Source organism: Mustelus asterias, chromosome 2 (assembly GCF_964213995.1).
Source record: "Mustelus asterias chromosome 2, sMusAst1.hap1.1, whole genome shotgun sequence".
NCBI classification, from domain to species: Eukaryota; Metazoa; Chordata; class Chondrichthyes; order Carcharhiniformes; family Triakidae; genus Mustelus; species Mustelus asterias.
The window spans coordinates 81,483,567-81,502,832 of NC_135802.1; positions in this window are offsets into that span (position 1 = coordinate 81,483,567).

Consider the following 19,266-nt stretch of genomic DNA (forward strand, 5'->3'; position numbering starts at 1 on the left):
TCAAGAATGACGGTGCAGAAAATGCCTCCTCCTTTTTATTGACAAAGTATCATAAGATCTGGAGAGAGAACCTGGCTATTTCCCTGGAAGTCAGAACCTGACACTTGCCATTTTTCGAGAAAATTTCACCCGGTATGTATGGTTTAGTGTATGTGTTTCTATGAGTATGCTTGATGCTTCAATCAAAGCAATTTTATGCATTCAAGAATTTATTTTTGTGTGCTCTAAAATTTACTACAATTTTTAATCTATATCTGGTAGTGAAATTTCACTGTGGTTTTAGTATGATGTAATGAATTTCCTTTATCAGCGTCAGCTTTATCTCTTGCAGTTGATTTGATTATTCTTCTTCCTTCACTGCCCAGGATGATAACTGATGCCTCTTTATTATTGAACCATTCCCAATGTAGGGCACCACATTTAATATAATTCCATCAGTGCCAAGACTGCCCATTTATGTAGTGAAGCTCATTGAGTAGTTATGGCCAACTCTTTGATATTTGGTTCATACATGGTATCAATGGGGAAAATATGGATTAGTTGCCAATTTACTGTTGTTGGAGCCAAATGCTACAATGGGCCATTTAGATTTGTTGCGGGTTAGATTTTGCTCCTACGCTACCCAGCAAAGTCCTTCAGCCACTGTCAGTAGCTATCCAAGTTTCAGGATTGTTTTTCTCGACTGAGACAAGCTTATAATGTAAATTTGAATTGGTTTCTGCAGATGGAAATGTTGCTGTTTAATAGCCATTTTCCTGCTGGACTGAACAAAAATACTCCACAGTATAGTATGGTATTCTAGGTGGGATTTTCTTTTATAGGACTTTACATGGTTAATAAGTCAAGAGCCAGGAGACACTAGTAAATTGGTTTGTTGTGGATTAACAAACTCTGTTCGCTGAATTATGAAGCCCCAACTTCTTACAAATTTAGAATATTATTGTGTGAAATCATTTATTTGTTTTTCATACTTGTAAGCAATATCATGTCACCTAAATAATATCATAAAATGCAGTTGATCCTAATTGTGTTAGGATTTGTAATTTTAGCTCTTTTGGGATCTAGAATGTTTCAATTTTATAAGTCTTTTCAATTTATTTTTAATGCTCATATCTGTAAAGATAAAATAACATATTGCTTTTGTCGATCAATGTAAGTTGCTCATGAAATTGGTTGTTGCCTTGAATTTTGCATTTGCATCCTTTCAGTGATTATACATTGTTTATAATAAAACTTTCTGTATTTCACTTTAAATAGTTTGATTTGAATAAATTGAAGTTTTGTTCCATGAAATATATGATTTTAGCAGTTCTTTTTAGGAAAATAATATTTGAGAATAAAGATGTTGATGGAGTTTTCTTCCATTTGCAGTGAATAACAGTTTTCATTTAAAAATTAGTCTTTGATATGTCCTCACCCTATTCCATTATAATAGTTATTGTTAATAGTTTTTAAATGGTTACGAAATATGTTGTACAGATATGGGCTGCAGTCCTTCTCAAGGCAGGAAAATGGGTGACCTCCCTAGAGTGAACATGAGAAGAGACACCGTATTTGTCAGCAAAATGTAATCTGGACTCTTCAAGATACAACTCCCTGATGATTTCTTGGGTAGCGCTTTCTTCCTCTTGTAATTCCTCGCTGTGCTCCTCTGGCATCCTGACCAGGAGGGTGCATTTGCTGAAGCTCCTTACTATTCTGTCCATTGTTAGCCTGCTCCGATTAACTTGTTTGTTCAACAGAGTTTCCTCTAACCACCTCAGATGCCCAAGTGATATCGACATATTTATGTTTCTCTCAGGAACCCACCTAATCATATGAATTAGAGGCCTTTAAGAAATTGTATTTTTTAGAATCGTATAGAACTCTAATGGAATTAGATTGCGTCATTAATTCCCCCTCTTAAAAAAACAAAAAGTAGAGATAAAGGTCACAAAGACTGCTCTCTGTATTGAGATCACTAGACTCTCCAAATAATCTGGGAACATTGGAGAATGCCTTTTGACACCTTGCCTTTCTATCTAGCAAATGACCTCCAGCATGAGGTAAATAAAATAAGTGATCACATGTCAAAGTGATGGAGAGGGGGAGAGGTGACCACTCTGACACCTTGGTGCCTGCTCTGTATTCATTGGTTTGAACAGGTGATTGATACAGGGTAAACTACCAGTCCCTAGAAAGAATATTTTGTTAAGAAGTTGGAATGAAATGAAAAGTAAAGAATTGGATTTAAAAAAGGCTGATAGGGATTTAACTGTGCTAAGGACTTGAGAGATGTAGATTATCCAATTAGCACGGTAAACAGATACTTTGTTAAGCAAAATGGAGGCTAGCAGTGTAAGATACATTGCCATGCCCAGTTGCGAAGCAGAGCTTTAAAAAAATTTATTTTAAGTTTATTTATTAGTCACAAGTAACCCTTACATTAACACTGCAATGAAGTTACTGTGAAATTCCCCACAGTCGCCACATTCCGGCACCTGTTCGGGTCAAGGCACCTAACCAGCACGTCTTTCAGACTGTGGGAGGAAACTGGAGCACCCGGAGGAAACCCACGCAGACACTGGGCGAACATACATACTCCACTCAGACAATGACCCAAGCTGGGAATCGAACCCAGTCCCTGGTGCTGTGAGGCAGCAGTGCTAACCACTGTGCTGCCCCTCTCAGAAAGAATCAAGAAGTTGAGCAGAGTCTGTGTGAGACCCCAAAGGTTCTGCACTAAACTAGAAGAAAGGTTCCTAAAATAAAGCTACAGGTCCTGTGTGGTAATTATTTTCTGCATTTGGTTCATGGTGTCAAAATCTATGGGATGTTGTTTGGGGAAGGTGCATTTTTGGATTTTAGGAAAATAGATAGATTTGGATTGAGGGGGTAATTTAAGTATACTGTCTGGGTAACCATTATTGTAGTTGTAAATGTTGATTTTTGAGATCAACAGGATGAGACAGCAATAATTAACGATCTCACAGTAAGGGATCCTCTCGGAAGGAGCAATCACAGTATGGTTGAATTTAAAATACAGATGGAATGTGGGAAAGTAAAATCCAATACCAGTGTCTTGTGCTTAATCAAGGAGACTACAATGGGATGAGGGAGGAGTTGGCAAGGTAGACTGGGAGCAAAAACGTTATGGTGGGATAATTGAGGAAGAGTGGAGGACTTTCAAAGCAATTTTTCACAGTGTCAGAAAAAATATGGAACATAGAAAAGCTACAGCACAAACAGGCCCTTCGGCCCACTAGTTGCGCCGAACAATTTCCTAACCTTCTAGGTTCATCTATAACCCTCTATCTTACTAACCTCCATGAATCTATCCAAAAGTCTCTTAAAAGACTCAATCGAATCCACTTCCACCACCACTACCGGCAGCCGATTCCACGCACCCACCACCCTCTGAGTGAAAAACTTACCCCTAACATCTCCTCTATACCTACTCCCCAGCACCCTAAACCTGTGACCTCTCGTGACAACCATTTCAGCCCTGGGTAAAAGCCTCTGAGAATCCACTCTATCAATACCTCTCAACATCTTATACACTTCTGTCAGGTCACCTCTCATCCTTTGCCTCTCCAAGGAGAATAGACCTAGCTCTCTCAACCTATCCTCATAAGGCATACCACTTAATCCCGGCAACATCCTCGTAAATCTCCTCTGCACCCGTTCTATGGCTTCCACATCCTTTCTGTAATGAGGCGACCAGAACTGGGCACAGTACTCCAGGTGAGGTCTGACCAGGGTCCTATACAGCTGCAGCATTATCTCCCGATTTCTAAACTCAATTCCTCTATTGATGAAGGCCAGTATTCCATACGCCTTCTTAACCACAGCCTATATCTGCGACGCCGCTTTGAGCGTCCTATGAACCCGGACCCCAAGATCCCTCTGTTCTTCCACACTGCCAAGCGTCTTACCCTTAATATTATATTCTTCCATCCTATTCGACCTGCCAAAATGAACCACCACACACTTATCTGGGTTGAAGTCCATCTGCCACTTCTCCGCCCAGTCTTGCATCTTATCTATGTCTCGTTGCAACTGCTGACATCCCTCTACACAATCCACAACACCCCCAACCTGTGTGTCATCAGCAAACTTACCAACCCATCCTTCCACTTCCTCATCCAGGTCATTTATAAAAATCACAAAGAGCAAGAGTCCCAGAACAGATCCCTGGGGCACCCCACTGGTGAGCGACCTCCACTCTGAAAAAGACCCATCTACAACCACTCTTTGCCTTCTGTGGGCAAGCCAGTTCTGAATCCACAAAGCAACATCCCCTTGTATCCCATGCCCCTTCACTTTCTCCATAAGCCTTGCATGGGGCACCTTATCGAATGCCTTACTGAAATCCATATAAACCACATCAACCGCTCTTCCCCCGCCTAAGTGTCTAGTCATATCTTCAAAAAACTCAAATCAGTCTCGTAAGGCATGATCTGCCTCAGACAAAGCCGTGCTGGCTACTTCTGATCATACTATTCCTTTCCAACTGTTCATAAATCCTGCCTCTCAGGATCTTCTCCATCAACTTACCTACCACTGAGGTTAGACTCACCGGTCTATAATTTCCTGGGCTATCTATTCTCCCTTTCTTGAATAACGGAACCACATCTGCCAACCTCCAATCCTCCGGAACCTCTCCCGTCTTCATTGACAACGCAAAGATCAACGCCAGAGGATCAGCAATCTCTTCCCTCGCCTCCCACAGTGACCTGGGGTACATCCCATCCGGTCCGACGATTTATCTAACTTGATGCTTTTCAACAGCTCCAACACATCCTCTTTCCTAATGCCCACATGCTCAATCTTCTCAGTCCACTGCAAGTCTGCACTGCAACTACCAAGATCCTTTTCCACTGTGAATACTGAAGCAAAGTATTCATTGAGTACCTCTGCTATTTCAGCCGGTTCAATAGAGACTTTCCCACCGTCACATTTGACAGGTCCTAGTCCTTCACATCTTATCCTCTTGCTCTTCACATCCTTGTAGAATGCCTTGGGGTTTTCCTTTATCCTGTCTGCCAAGGCCTTCTCATGTCCCCTCCTGGCTCTTCTAATTTCCCTCTTTAGTTCCTTCCTACTAGTCGTATACTCTTCTAGATTTCTAACATTACCTAGCTCCCTGAACCTTTTGTAGGCTTTTTTCTTCCTGACTAAATCCGTTACAGCTTTCGTGCACCACGGTTCCTGTAACCTACCATAACTCCCCTGTCGCACCGGAACATTGCCGTGCAGAGCTCCAGACAAAATTTCCTTGAAAATTTGCCACATTTCTTCCGTACATTTCCCTGAGAAAACCTCCTTCCAATTTATGCCTTTAATTTCCTGCCTAATAGCATCATAGTTGCCCTTACTCCAGATAAACACTTTCCTAGTTTGGCTGATCCTATCTCTCTCCATTGCGAGGGTAAAGGAGATAGAGTTATGATCACTATCCCCAAAATGCTCTCCCACTGATAGATCTGACACCTGCCCAGGTTCATTCCCTAATATCAAATCAAGCACAGCCTCTCCGCTTGTAGGCTTATCCACATACTGTGTCAGGAAGCTCTCCTGAACACACCTAACAAACTCCTCTCCATCTAAACCCCTTACCCTAGGGATATTCCAATCGATATTTGGGAAATTAAAATCTCCCATCACGACCACTCTTATTATCACATCTCTCCAGAATCTGCTTCCCAATCTGCTCCTCCACATCTCTGTTACTATTGGGCGGCCTTTAGAAAACACCCAGTAAAGTTACCGACCCCTTCCTGTTCCTAACCTCCACCCACAGAGATTACGTAGACAATTCTTCCGTGGCATCCATCTTTTCTACAGCTGTGACACTATCCCTGATCAACAGTGCCACTCCCTCACCTCTTTTGCCTCCTTCCCTGTCCCTCCTGAAACATCTGAAACCCGGCACTTGAAGTACCCAGTCCTGACCCTGAGATAACCAAGTCTCTGTAATGGCCACCACATCACACTTCCAAGCAGTGATCCACGCTCTAAGCTCATCCATTTTGTTCACTATACTCCTTGCGTTAAAATAAACACACCTCAACCCTTCGGTCTGAGAGCTCCCCTTCCCCTTCACTTGCCGATCCTCCTTTTCACACTGCTGACCAGATCCTCTTATTTTTACTCTAACCTCCTCTCTCCCAGTCGCCACGTTTTGATTCCCACCCCCCAAGTAATACCAGTAATACCAATATACCAGTAATAAGGAAGGACTGTAGAAAAAGTGATAATCAGCCATAGGTATCTAAGGAAATAAAGGAGGGTATTAAATTAAAAGAAAATGCATACAAAAGTGGCAAAGATTAGTGGGAAATTAAAGGATTGGGAAATCTTTAAAGGTCAACAGAAAGCTAAAATAAAGCTATAAAGAAAAGTAAGGTAGATTAGGAGAGTAAACTAGCTCAGAATATAAAAACATAGCAAACTTTTCTACAAAGATATAAAAAGAAAAACAATGGTTAAGGTAAACATTGGCCCTTTAGAGGATGAGAAAGGGATTTAATAATGAGAAATAAGGAAATGGCGAGGCACTTAACAGGTATTTTGTGTCGATCTTCACAGTGGAAGACACAAATAACGTCAAAAATTGATGACAAGAAGGCTATGGCAGATGAGGACCTAGAAACTATCATTATCACTAAAGAAGCAATGTTAGGTAAGCTAATAGGGCTAAAGGTAGGCAAGTCTTCTGGCCTTGATGGAATGCATCCCAGAGTAGTAAAAGAGATGGCGGGGAAAATAGCAAATGAACTCGTGGTAATTTACCAAAATTCTCTGGACTCTGATGCTGTTCCAGTAGATTGGAAAACAGCAAATGTGACGCCACAGTTTAAAAAAGGAGGTAGAAAAAAAGCGGGTAACTATAGGCCGGTTAGTTTAACTTCTGTAGTGGGGACAATGCTTGAATCTATCATCAAGGAAGAAATAGCGAGACACCTGGATAGAAATTGTCCCATTGGGAAGACACAGCATGGGTTTATGAAAGGCAGGTCATGTTTAACTAATTTAGTGGAATGTTTTGAGGACATTGAGTGCGATGGACAACGGGGAACCAGTGGATGTGGTGTATCTGGATTTCCAGAAGGCATTTGACAAGATGCCACACAAAAGGTTTACTGCATAAGATAAAGGTGCATGGCATTACAGGTAATGTATTAACGTGGATAGAGGATTGATTAACTAACAGAAATCAAAGAGTGGGGATAAATGGGTGTTTTTCTGCTCGGCGGTCAGTGACGAGTGTGTGCCTCAGGGATCAGTTTTGGGACTGCAATTGTTACAATTTATATGGATGATTTGGAATTTGGGATCAAGTGTAGTGTGTCAAAGTTCGCAGATGACACTAAGATGAGTGGTAGAGCAACATGTGCAGAGGACACTGAACGTCTGCAAAGGGATATAGATGGATTAATTGAGTGGGCGAGGGTCTGGCAGAGGAAGTCCACCGTTAGTAAATGTGAGGTCATCCATTTTAGTAGGAATGACAGCAAAATGGACTAATATTCAAATGGTAAATAATTGGAGCATGCTGCTGTGCAGTGGGACGTAGGTGTTCCTGTGCATGAATCACAAAACGTTGGTTTGCAGGTGCAGCAGGTAATTAAGAAGGCAAATGGAATTTTGTCCTTCATTGCTAGAGGCTTGGAATTTAAAAACAGGGAGGTTATGTTACAGCTGTATAAGGTGCTGGTGAGGCCACACCTGGAGTACTGTATACAGTTTTGGTCTCCTTACTTGAGAAAGGATATACCGGCACTGGAGGGGGTGCAAAGGAGATTCACTATGTTGATTTCGGAGCTGAGCGGGTTGGCTTATGACGAGAGACTGAGTAGACTGAGACTATACTCATTCAAATTTAAAAGAAATAGGTAGGATAGAAGCAGGGGGGTTGTTTCACTGATGTGTGAAACCAGAATTAGGAGGCATAGCCTCAAAATAAGGAGGAGCAGATTTAGGACTGAGTTGAGGAGGAACTTCATCCAAAGGGTTATGAATCTTTGGAATTCCCTGCCCAGTGAAGCAGTTGAGGCTACCTCATTGAATGTTTTTAAGGCAAAGATAGATTTTTAAACAATAAAGGAATTGAGGGTTATAGTGAGCAGGTGGGTAAGTGGAGCTGAGTCCACAAAAAGATCAGCCATGATCTTGGATGGCACAGTAGCACAGTGGTTAGCACTGCTGCTTCACAGCTCCAGGGACCTGGGTTCGATTCCCGGCTTGGGTCACTGTCTGTGTGGAGTTTGCACATTCTCCTCGTGTCTGCGTGGGTTTCCTCCAGGTGCTCTGGTTTCCTCCCACAGTCCAAAGATGTGCGGGTTAGGTTGATTGGCCATGCTAAAATTGCCCCTTAGTGTCCTGAGATGTGTAGGTTAGAGGGATTAGCGGGTAAATGTGTAGGGATATGGGGGTAGGGCCTGGGTGGGATTGTGGTCGGTGCAGACTCGATGGGCCGAATGGCCTGTTTCTGCACTGTAGGGTTTCTATGATTTCTATGATCTTACTGAATGGTGGAGCAGGCTCAAGGGGCCATATGGCCTCATCCTGCTCCTAGTTCTTATGTTTTTTAGTGTTGCCTCGCTTCTGTGTTTTAAAGTTTAATAAACGTTTTGTTATTTGAATAATTTACAACAGGACTGAGCCTTTCCTCACCCGATTTCATTTCTTTTCTCACATTTTTTCCAAATCACAAAAATAAATAGTTAAGAACCAACGTTACAAGTTCCTTTCTGGGATTTGGCTTGGCTTTGCATTGAATATTAGCCAAGTTCATAACAGTATGTTACCAAGTACTAGGACGGGGATTGTCCTTGTCAGGTGTAAGCCCGTGTTAGGTAGCTGCCTTGTTCAGATGCAAGGTGGACCATGAAAGAGCAAGGAAGATGGCGGAAGAGTTCCCTAATACTGTGGCTGGAAAGCAGAATGCTGCCATCACAGCTACTGAGATCAACACATTTACCAACTCTCCATTCATCGTCTTGAGATCAGTGACTCATTCTTCACTGTATCTCAGAGTATCTCAGTACACAAAAAGATAAAATCTTTATTCCTATCAGTGTAAAGTTGTTGTTGTTGTAAAGTTACCCTACACGTTTTTGCTTTTTTTGTCCTCAAATCCCATCAAATAAGGAACTTAATTGTTAAGAATAGAATGTCTGCTCTTGGGATATGAAGTTGAATTGTTTAGAGTGGAAATTCCTACGTGGAAAATGGTCAGAGACAATTCTGAAAACAAATATTTTGTGGTGTTAACATTTCAGGTTGATGACGGTTCATCAGAACTGAAAAAAGTTAGAGATGTAATAGGTTTTGAGCAACTGAAAGGGGAGGGAGCGGAGTTAATGGGTAAAACAAAAATGAAGGGCTGTGATAGGGGGAGGATAGGAGAGATTGACATAAGATTTTATGGTGCAAAGCCAAAGGGAGTGGTAATGGGACAAGAAAAGAATAAAGGATGAGTCTAGAAGAGGTGCGAATGGGAAAATGTAGAAACATTGCCATTTACATTTCCAGATGCATTTCCCCCTCCCAATTCTCGATGAGTGTTAGATTAATCAAGTCAATGTTAAAAATTTCCAGGTTGCTTTCCTTCTCAGTGTTTATCACTGTGCTGCCACCTCGGGTGGTCTGCCCTTGTGGGACAGGAATTTCCGGGAATTGTGATGGAAGAGTGTGGCACATTAGCTTTAAGGACTGATTTTTTTTGAACATGAATGCTACATGACCAGTCTGCAGGACAGCTTTCTCAATTTTGGCATAAGTCTCAAATGGTAGTTAAGGGGGCTTTGCAGGGACACTGGTCAAATCTCATGTCAGCCGGTTTGTCAACTCATATTTATCTTTTCTGGAGAGGAGTTATACAACTGAGTGGTTTGCTAGGCCATTTCAGAGGACAATTAAGTGTCAATCCTACACCGTGGAGCTGGAGTCATATCTACGCCAGACTGAATAAGATAGCAGCTTTCCTTCATAAAGAACACTAATGAACCAGATGATTATTAATAACAATCTGGTAGTTTCATGATGATTATCAATGAGACAGGACAGGATGGGGATGGGGTGGGATTCTCCGACCTTGCTGCACCGTTACTAGATCGCACTGATGCCAGAGAACAGCGTGCAAGCCTAAAAATCCATTTTATGCCCAGCACGAACCAGTTTGCAAATCTCCCAGTTCCTTTCTAATTATGTGAACCATTTCACACCCATTCCTGCTGAGGTCATGGCTGATGAAACCAGTGCAGATGCCCGAGACTGAGGTGGAGACCGGCTACAATGAGGCCCACCCTATCACCCAGTCTGTGGTCGGGTGGTGCTTCAGGCTCCTGAAGATGCAATTCCACTGCCTTAATCATTCTGGTGGGGCCTTGCAGTACAGCTCCCTGAGGGGTCTCCCACATCGTGGTTGTCTGCTGTGCGCCCCACAACCTGGCGCAGCAGTGAGGCGACATCCTCACTCACCTGATGGAGGACCCTGAGACTCTGAAAGCTAGTGCCAAATAAACCTGTTGGACTTTAACCTGGTGTTGTGAGACTTCTTACAAACATTAGGCAGCCTGTATCTCTGAGAATAGATGGTCTCAACAGGTCTCTAGTTCAAGGGTATATATTCCAATGAAGGAACTAACCTGAGAGAATTCTTAACAAGTGCAGTTGCCACTCAGCAAGCAGTACAGCTTGCTCTGAACATGAAAATTATATTTATTTGCTACAGCAACCATTTCAAAGTTAGCACAATTCTTAAAGAAAACTATTTTCTACGTTATGAATTGAAAAGTTAAAGTCTTTTTGTTTCAATCTATCACTGCATTGCAAAATATTTAATAAGTCTTTGTGTATCTTCCTCATTTACCACTTCAGTCTAATTTTGATTCATCATCTCAAAATCAGTTTTTCTTGAATCTATTTACCTGGATTTGTCATACTTCTGGCATTCTCTATCAATATCTTAAAGCACATTATATTATGGTTACTATTACCTAAAGGTTCCCCTGATTCCCCTATGCATATCAAATACTCAGTTTCTTTCCCTTTGTCTTTCCATTTACCAAGACATTAACCAGAAGACCATGGAATCCCTACAGTGCCAACGAGCCCAATTGGCCCATCCATTCTGCAACAACTCTCTGACAGAGCATCCCACCCAGCCCCTATCCTCGTAACCCCATGAATTTATCCAGCTAATCCGCCTAATGTACACATCTTGGAACACTAACGAGCAATTTAGCATGGCCAATCCACCTAACCTACACATCTTTGGACTGTGAGAAGAAACTGGAGCACCCGGAGTAAACCCACGCAGACACGAGGAGAACGTGCAAACTCCACACACCCAAGTCACTCAAGGCCGGAATTGAACCTGGATCTCTGGCCTGTGATGCAGAAGTGCTCACCAATGTGCCGCTAAACCTACCTGGCACTAATTTTCCACTTCTCATTTCTCTGAAGAGCTTCCAAAATTATCCTGTGATTTTACATAAGGATTTGCAACTTTATTTGCTACATTTATCTTGTTCGTTCCAAAAAGTCATTTTGAGGTTTTTTTTAAAAAAGAGAGAGCACATTAGATTAATTTCATGAGCCCGGAGTCATTCTCCAAGCAGGGACACGGCAAGCAGCATTCTAATTTATCTGACACGACATTTGTTGTGGAAATGCTCTCACACGTGCTCAGATGAAGCAGGCAGTCGATAAGAGTGAATTACAGTCACTGAATTCCCAAGAACTAAATACCCTCTGGATGGCAAACCATGTCAGAACAATTGTACATTTTATACCATGTTCCAAGTAGATGTGAGGTAAGCTGTCTGCTTCAGAGGGACTCCTCCAGCTGCAATCTTGATTAATCAAATCAAGAAAATAAAAAGGAAAAAAAAACAGCAAATGCTAGAAATCAGAGAGAGAAACAAAAAATGCTGGAACACATGCAGGTGGATCCACAACTGTAAAGAGAGGAATAATGACTTAACTGATAGACCAGAGCATTAACCTTCAGTCTGGCGAAGGCCTTTTTCCCAATGCAAGTGGTTGCCTAACTTGCTCTAAATCTATTAACATCTTCTCTGTGTTATTTATGTATGTGTGTTGATTTTTTTTCCATCACTCCGTTTCTCCAATCTTGCAAAAATAATTGTTGATCGTTTGCACATTAAACATAGCTACTTGGATAACGTACTGGAACAATGGTTCAAATTGGCAGATCCACACAAACCTCTGCAACATTAAACTTACATTTTAACCAATTGAAACAACACTGTTGTGCATCCATCACTAATTAACTTTAATTTATTGTGTTATACAAACTGTCATATACACATGTATGTTTCATTAAAAATCTGTTAAATGATCCCACTTCTATTTCTCTTGGTGAGAGATTAACTGTTGGCAAGCGTAGATTGGATCAAGTAACTGTTAATCATTTATGAGTGTCATTGTCAAATATCATACCAAGGATAGAATGACTGCAGTGAGAATCAAACACCCCATCTCACTGTGAGCTGTAAATGAATACCTGTTTTCTTAAAAGCATTATTAAAACACTTTTTACATGTAGCACTTCAATATTGAGTGCTCTGTGATATCATAATTTTGAGAGGCATCTGTGATTAATAATCTATTTGACAAGAGCTCCTTCAACCCAAATAGCTGGAAAATCACTAAGGCTATTAATACCTATATTACTGTGTATCCATGAGGGCCATAGTCTTCAGGCGAAGATGCAAACATGGAGAAGAGCAGAATTCAAGAGGTGAGGTGAAAATCACTGCCCTTCACATCAAGGCAGCATTTGACTAAGTGTGGCATCAAGCAGTCCTAGCAAAACTGGATTCAATGGGAATCAGGGGAAAATTCTTCACTAGGTGGTGTCACACCAAGCCAAAGGAAGATGGCTATGATTGTTAAAGGTCAATCATCTCAGTCCTGGGATATTCCTGCAGGAGGTTCTCAGGGTAGTGCCCTTGACCCAACCATCTTCAGCTGTTTCATCCCTGACCTTCGCTTCATCAAAAAGTTAGAAGTGGGATTAAAGCATAATGATGATCAGCACCATTCACAATTCCTCAGTGCAGCATTCTGTAAACATTTAAATTCACTCCAGACTGGCACAAATAAATATTTCAGGTGTCCAAGGACTTTTTAAACCAGGTTTGATATTGGATGTCAAATTTGAGTAGCATGAGACTGCTTCTTCACAGTGAGATTCACCACAATTTCTTCAAAAATTAGAATGAATCCTGACTCTAGATTTACGCTACAACTTTCATATCAGTCTGAAGTGGAAGCCACAGCATTTTAATTACCTGTGTAAGTACAGCTAAGTTACCAGAAACTCACCTTTCCACTGCCAAAATGAACAATTTCAGATGACATGGTACTGGACAATCAGAGACTGAAACTACATCTCCCAGTAACCTAACCAGAAACCTAACCTCAATATTAAGATCTTCCTTGTCTTTCATAGTTATTTTCTTCCATCCTTTCATTTTCTCTTGAAGATTTTTTACTTCGTTATGGTTTCAATGCCACTTGGTACCCCGTGATACCTCATCCAATTGCCCAATATTATATGTGAGCTTTGGTGCCAGGCATTGAGAGACTAATCAAACCAAAGAAATATAAAGCCCAGTCCAATTATGTTCTCTCCTGATTCCCATGTAAATTCTCTCCCAGCAGTAGTACAGGTTAGTGATCAGGACTGGAAAATCTGCTGCTTTTCCTCTTACTATTCCATGGCACTGAAAACATTCCCGCACTCACTGCAACTTCAGTTAACTAAAGATTGATTAAAAATGAAGAGTAGGGCCTACCTGTTCTTTGTGACTAAACTATTCTTCGGATGAATTGGCTGGACTATCAGGAAAGCTTCAAATTTGCAAAGTAAATGGGCAACAATGCTGCATATACTGAATGGCATTTTCCCCTTGATTTTGTACCATTGTTATTGTAAATACTATACATAAAACAACTTAATTTCAGTTCTAATCATAGCCTCTAGTGTTCTGCATTTTCTTGTACATAATACAAGCAAAGGCAAATTTCAAATGAAGGAAGTGGCTAAAATCAAGGTGTGCAACAAAGATCAAAGGAACCCTTTTTTATGTATTAAATAGCCCTGCTAACTTTGGTAAGTATCCCAAGTTTCTTTATGATGTGGAGATGCCGGCGTTGGACTGAGGTCGGCACAGTAAGAAGTATCACAACACCAGGTTAAAATCCAACAGGTGCTACCAAATAAACCTGTTGTTTTTTAACCTGGTGTTGTGAGACTTCTTAAAGTTTCCTATAACTGTGAGAAAGTAACTTTATTTTCTTCTTTAAATCTGTTCATTTGGTGATGTTTCACTTAGACGTCGCCCCAGACTCCACAAAAGGCTGAACAAACAATTTAGCCTTTGTTGATTTTGTGAATTTTGGGCAATAGTGAATCCGCAGCCTATTTTACACTATGACCAACTGAGCACTCCACTGACTTCAACACACCTGTTACCTATGTAATAAGACTCTTTATGACAGGTTATCAAATACCTTCTGAAAATATCTACAAAACTGACCAAATTTCCTTCACCTTACATTTGTAACTCTCCAGTAAAAATTGTGGTTGGTGTGTTTGCCCAACCCCCCCAGGCTACATGCTGTTCAAACTTGGTAGCTATTCTACACTTAACAGAAAACAATTAAGATCTGGGGCTCCTAATGAATATAATAAGTGATAAAATGCTAACTCATGCCTGAATTACCTGCACAACTTCATATTTTCATTTGTACTGCCTACAGGGAATTACAAACAGAGGTGGGGTGACAGGTGAGTCACGTCAATCCTCGTGTTGTCTCTGATTGCTGGCGATTGAAGAAGGGAGTGGGTTGGGTGCACAATAGGAAATTATACCCCTGCCTTGATGCAGCACTGTAGGCAGAATTTTAATTTTTATAGTTACATTAGGATGGGTGCCTGAGCCACTGTTCTGTTTTTTGAACAATATCTCAAAAAAAGTGCATTCCCCCTCCTTCCTGCTTATGATACATCAATGAACAGGGATCAGGACATGAGATTATATTAGTGTTAATTACATTCAAGTGGGATAGGTGTAACCAGTGTCCTAACACAGCTCTGTGGAGTGAAGACGCTCCCACAGCAGAATATTTAATGGCCTTTAAGCTAATATATCCCAGTTTCCAATACAATCATTTGCCCATTTTTCAAAATTATCTGACGAAAATCTGGATGGCAAATTTCAAAAGCAAAATTAATGGAATTGTTTTAAGATAAAGGGCTCTGAGAGAGGAGTATGAGTTCCACTGATGTACAACTATTGGAGTTTCTGTTGGCCACAATCACAAATTCAAAGGGCAGAAGCCAAAAAAGCAGAAAAGAAACATAGGAAAGAAGCCTCCGCTTAGCTGTCTCGCTCTCCTTTAATTTTACAGCCAAGAGCCTTTAATCAGTATGAGGCAGGACTTCCCCCGCTACAGCACGAAGTACCGGTAGTGCTGTCAGGTGTGGTGGCTACTGCAGGTACGACAGGAGGCCCCTGAGGGAGGGCAACCATTGGTGCCTCAGAACCCAGGTAAGACCAGAATCTCACTAGAGTTAAACTAGTAGGCCCCAGTGTGTGGGTAGCGGGCATGTTGGAGGGAGTGGGAAGGGTGGGTGTTATGAGGGAAATTTTGTGGGGGACTTCTGATTGGTATTGGGCACTAGAAAAGGGGAGAACCATCTTCCCTTTCACTGGTCAACAACCATCAGGGACAAAGCTGCTAGGCTTCAGGTTAGGTGCAGGCCTCTCCTGCTGCCCATTATATTGTAGTGTTAGCAGGATGTGGCCCTTAAATGGGCATGAATTGCCCAATTTAAAGTCTCAATAGGACCATGATTAGGCATCCAAATATAAAGGAAGGGCATGCTGTTGGACAGGCTGATGAACATGACAGTGAAACACTTGTGACTGACCAGGGCTAACGAAGCTCAAATCAAGTTAAAACAATAACTGCAACTGAACAGAAAGGTTCAAAAACAATCTCGCAGGAAAGAGATTCAAGATGCTATTGTACAGGAAGGCATTTCCTGTGGCTGTGTGTTGTCTCTGTTCCAACTCTTTATAGCACACCTGGATGAGCTTGCTCCAATAGAGCAGAACAGCTGTATTTGCGGAACATACAGGATAGGCCTCCAGCCTACTCCAAACACAAAGGCAAAATACTGCAGGTTCTGGAAATCTGAAATAGAAACTGAAAATGTTGGAATTTACTCAACAATGTTCTAATTGAAGATCTTCAGCTTACTTCTCTCTCCACAAATGCTGCCTGATCTGCTGAGTATTTCCAGCATTTATCTCAAATAAGGGAGGTGATACCCTAGTGGTATTATCACTAGACTATTAATCCAGCAACTCAGCTAATGTTCTGGGGACTCGGGTTCGAAACCCGCCACGGCAGATAGTGGAATTTGAATTCAATAAAAAGTATCTGGAATTAAGAATCTACCATGACCATGAAACCATTGTTGATTGTCAGAAAAACCCATCTGGTTCACTAATGTCCTTAGGGAAGGAAATCTGCCGTCCTTACCTGGTCTGACCTACATGTGACTCCAGAGCCACAGCAATGTGGTTGACTTTCAACTGCCCTCAGGCAACTAGGGATGGGCAATAAATGCTGGCCAGCCAGTGATGCCCATGTCCCACGATTGGATAAAAAAAAGGAAACCTCTTTTGCCCCTAGCACAATTCCAGTAATAAATCTGAACTCCCTCGACTCTGAGTCATTATCCCAATATGTAACTCCTCAAGTCCAAACCCTAACTTGTAGCTCATTACTGCCCATCCCAATCCCAACCGGGGCACAAAGCCTGATGTTCCTTGCACTGTTTCCTCATCCTTTCAAAGGAAGATTAATTTGATAAAAACTCAAGATTTAACCATAACTGATGCTGTTACAAATAAAGATATTTCAAAAATACACAATTACTCAAGTAGATGTATTTAAAACAATAGAAGAATTATATTGATCGCAATAATAAACTACAAAACATTCCCTTTCTCTGTTTTAACTTCTCTCTCCCTTTTTTCTCTTTCGCCCTCTCTCTTCTGGTGGAACTTATCCCTCTCTCTTTCTCTCTCTTTGTCTCCACTTACCCTTCCTCTATTTTCACTCCTTTCACTGTTACTGTCTCACAATTGCTCCTCTTTCCCTCTTCCTCTTACCATTGCCTATTATTCCCCTCTCATCATTTCCCCTTCCCCTCTCTGCCCCTGCAAGGACCCTTTCGCTCTGAAAAGAGGACTTTCTGTGGCTGCTCTTTGTCTGTGGGCTTCAGGCTGTTTACCATGCTATGCACACGTAGCATTCAGAATACATCTGTTAAGTCATGTTTGCTCAACAGATGTCTTACGTGTCATAAACACTCTGAAACAAACAGCCAGTGTACCAGGTGCAGTCAGAGAGCATGGAAACATAAGAGATTAAAAGCGGGTGACATCAGTGATATAAGCAGTCAGGAGTTAGAGAATCTGATGTCTAGTGCAGGAGTCCAAAATGGGCCAAATATGTCAATGAAGTCAAGGGTCTGTCAGGGGAGGTGAGGGGAGGATGGGACGCAGCTGCTTTTTGCCAGCATTTCTGCTGGAAATCTGAACGATAAACAGAAAATGCTGGAAACACTCAGCAAGTCAGGCTGCATCCGTGGAAAGAGAAGCAGAATCAATGTTTCAGGTTGATGACCTTCCATGTAGAATTGTGTTTTCTGTACATCGGCGATACTCTCTCACTCTGCTGACTGGCTGCTCGTTTCTGGCTGAACTCAATCGGTCAGTTTAGTTTCAGTGACGAGTTTGACCTTGCCTTGGCCAGTCGTGGCCCACAGGTGCTCAGAGCTAAGGGTCAGCAATGCTGCACTGCAGGCCAGTGCTGTTCACACTCACCCTCTCCATCTGATTCCAATCATCCAGAATGCCAGACTGGCTCGAGGACTTGGCTGCAGCAAACGTCAGCAAACGTTACGCAGTTAATTTATTCCGAAAATAGGATCAGCAATTTGCAAATACTGATGAAGGAGAATCCTGATGATCAGGCTGGTTACGCTAATTCACTTACAAAAGATGACTTGGGAAGGGTTAATTTAAAACCTGACCCAGGGAGGCAACAATATCAATCAATCATCTGCACACTAAACTCTAGCAGCTCCTCAAAGCTGATGCTGAAAAGCAAGATCTCAATGATTCTGGCATCAAATTGACCCAAAAGAGAATTTTATCACAAAATGCGTGATTAGCAACAGTCGTGACTGGATGATGGCCTGTTCTGATGAAAGGTCATTAACCTGAAACATTAACTCTGCTTCTCTCCTTACTTTCTGTTAGACTTGCTGAGTATTGCCAGCATTTCCTGTTTTTTACTTAAAATGATTTAAAATGATGTCGATCAAAGTCTTCCTGGATTGTTAGCGCCAAGGACTGTACTGACTTTGACAATTACTGGTCTGTTAGCCTCTGGAAGGACTTGGGAAAACTGCTGGAAAGAGTCACCACCTGAAACATTGGCCTTGATACGAATTGGAAGATGTGCTGGGAGCTGGGCCTGGGTACAATAACATTTAGGCAATCCAAAAGGTTCAACACATCTCTCCGTGGTCACTTGATTACTGATTATTTCTGGGTTTCACACCCAGTCAGTGACAGTGGACATAATGGGACCAGCATTACACAACCTTGATTCCAGTATTCAAAGGGACAATCCAAGGATTCAAGTTGACAGATTTTGGTGTAGTAATAGGATCCTAAGAAGTAAGAAATAGGTCCCTCAAATCTGTTTCACCATTCAATGAAACCATGACTGATCTGACTGTGGCCCTAACTCCACTTTTCTGTCTGCCCTCCCCACCCCCCGCCGATTTCCAGCACGGAGCTGATTACACTGGAAATCTGAGTCTGCGGGACTCATGGAGGCTGTGACGCCCAGTTGAAGCAGCGCAGTGGGCTGGGAGGATCGTCCCCAAGCGCTTTACTAGGTGAATGGGCAGGTTTCCTGCCTGAGGTCATGTTCATCCAAGAGTGAAATTGTGTTTGGATTTGCACGGGCGAGTTCCCAGGGGAATCCCATCCATTCAATTTTACCCTCCTTCCCACTTTAGAACCCACCTTTTAAAGTAAAGTTTATTTATTAGTCACAAGTGGGCTTACATTAACACTGAAATGAATTTACTGTGAAAATCCCCTAGTCGCCACACTCCAGCACCTGTTCGGGTACACTGAGGGAGAATTTAGC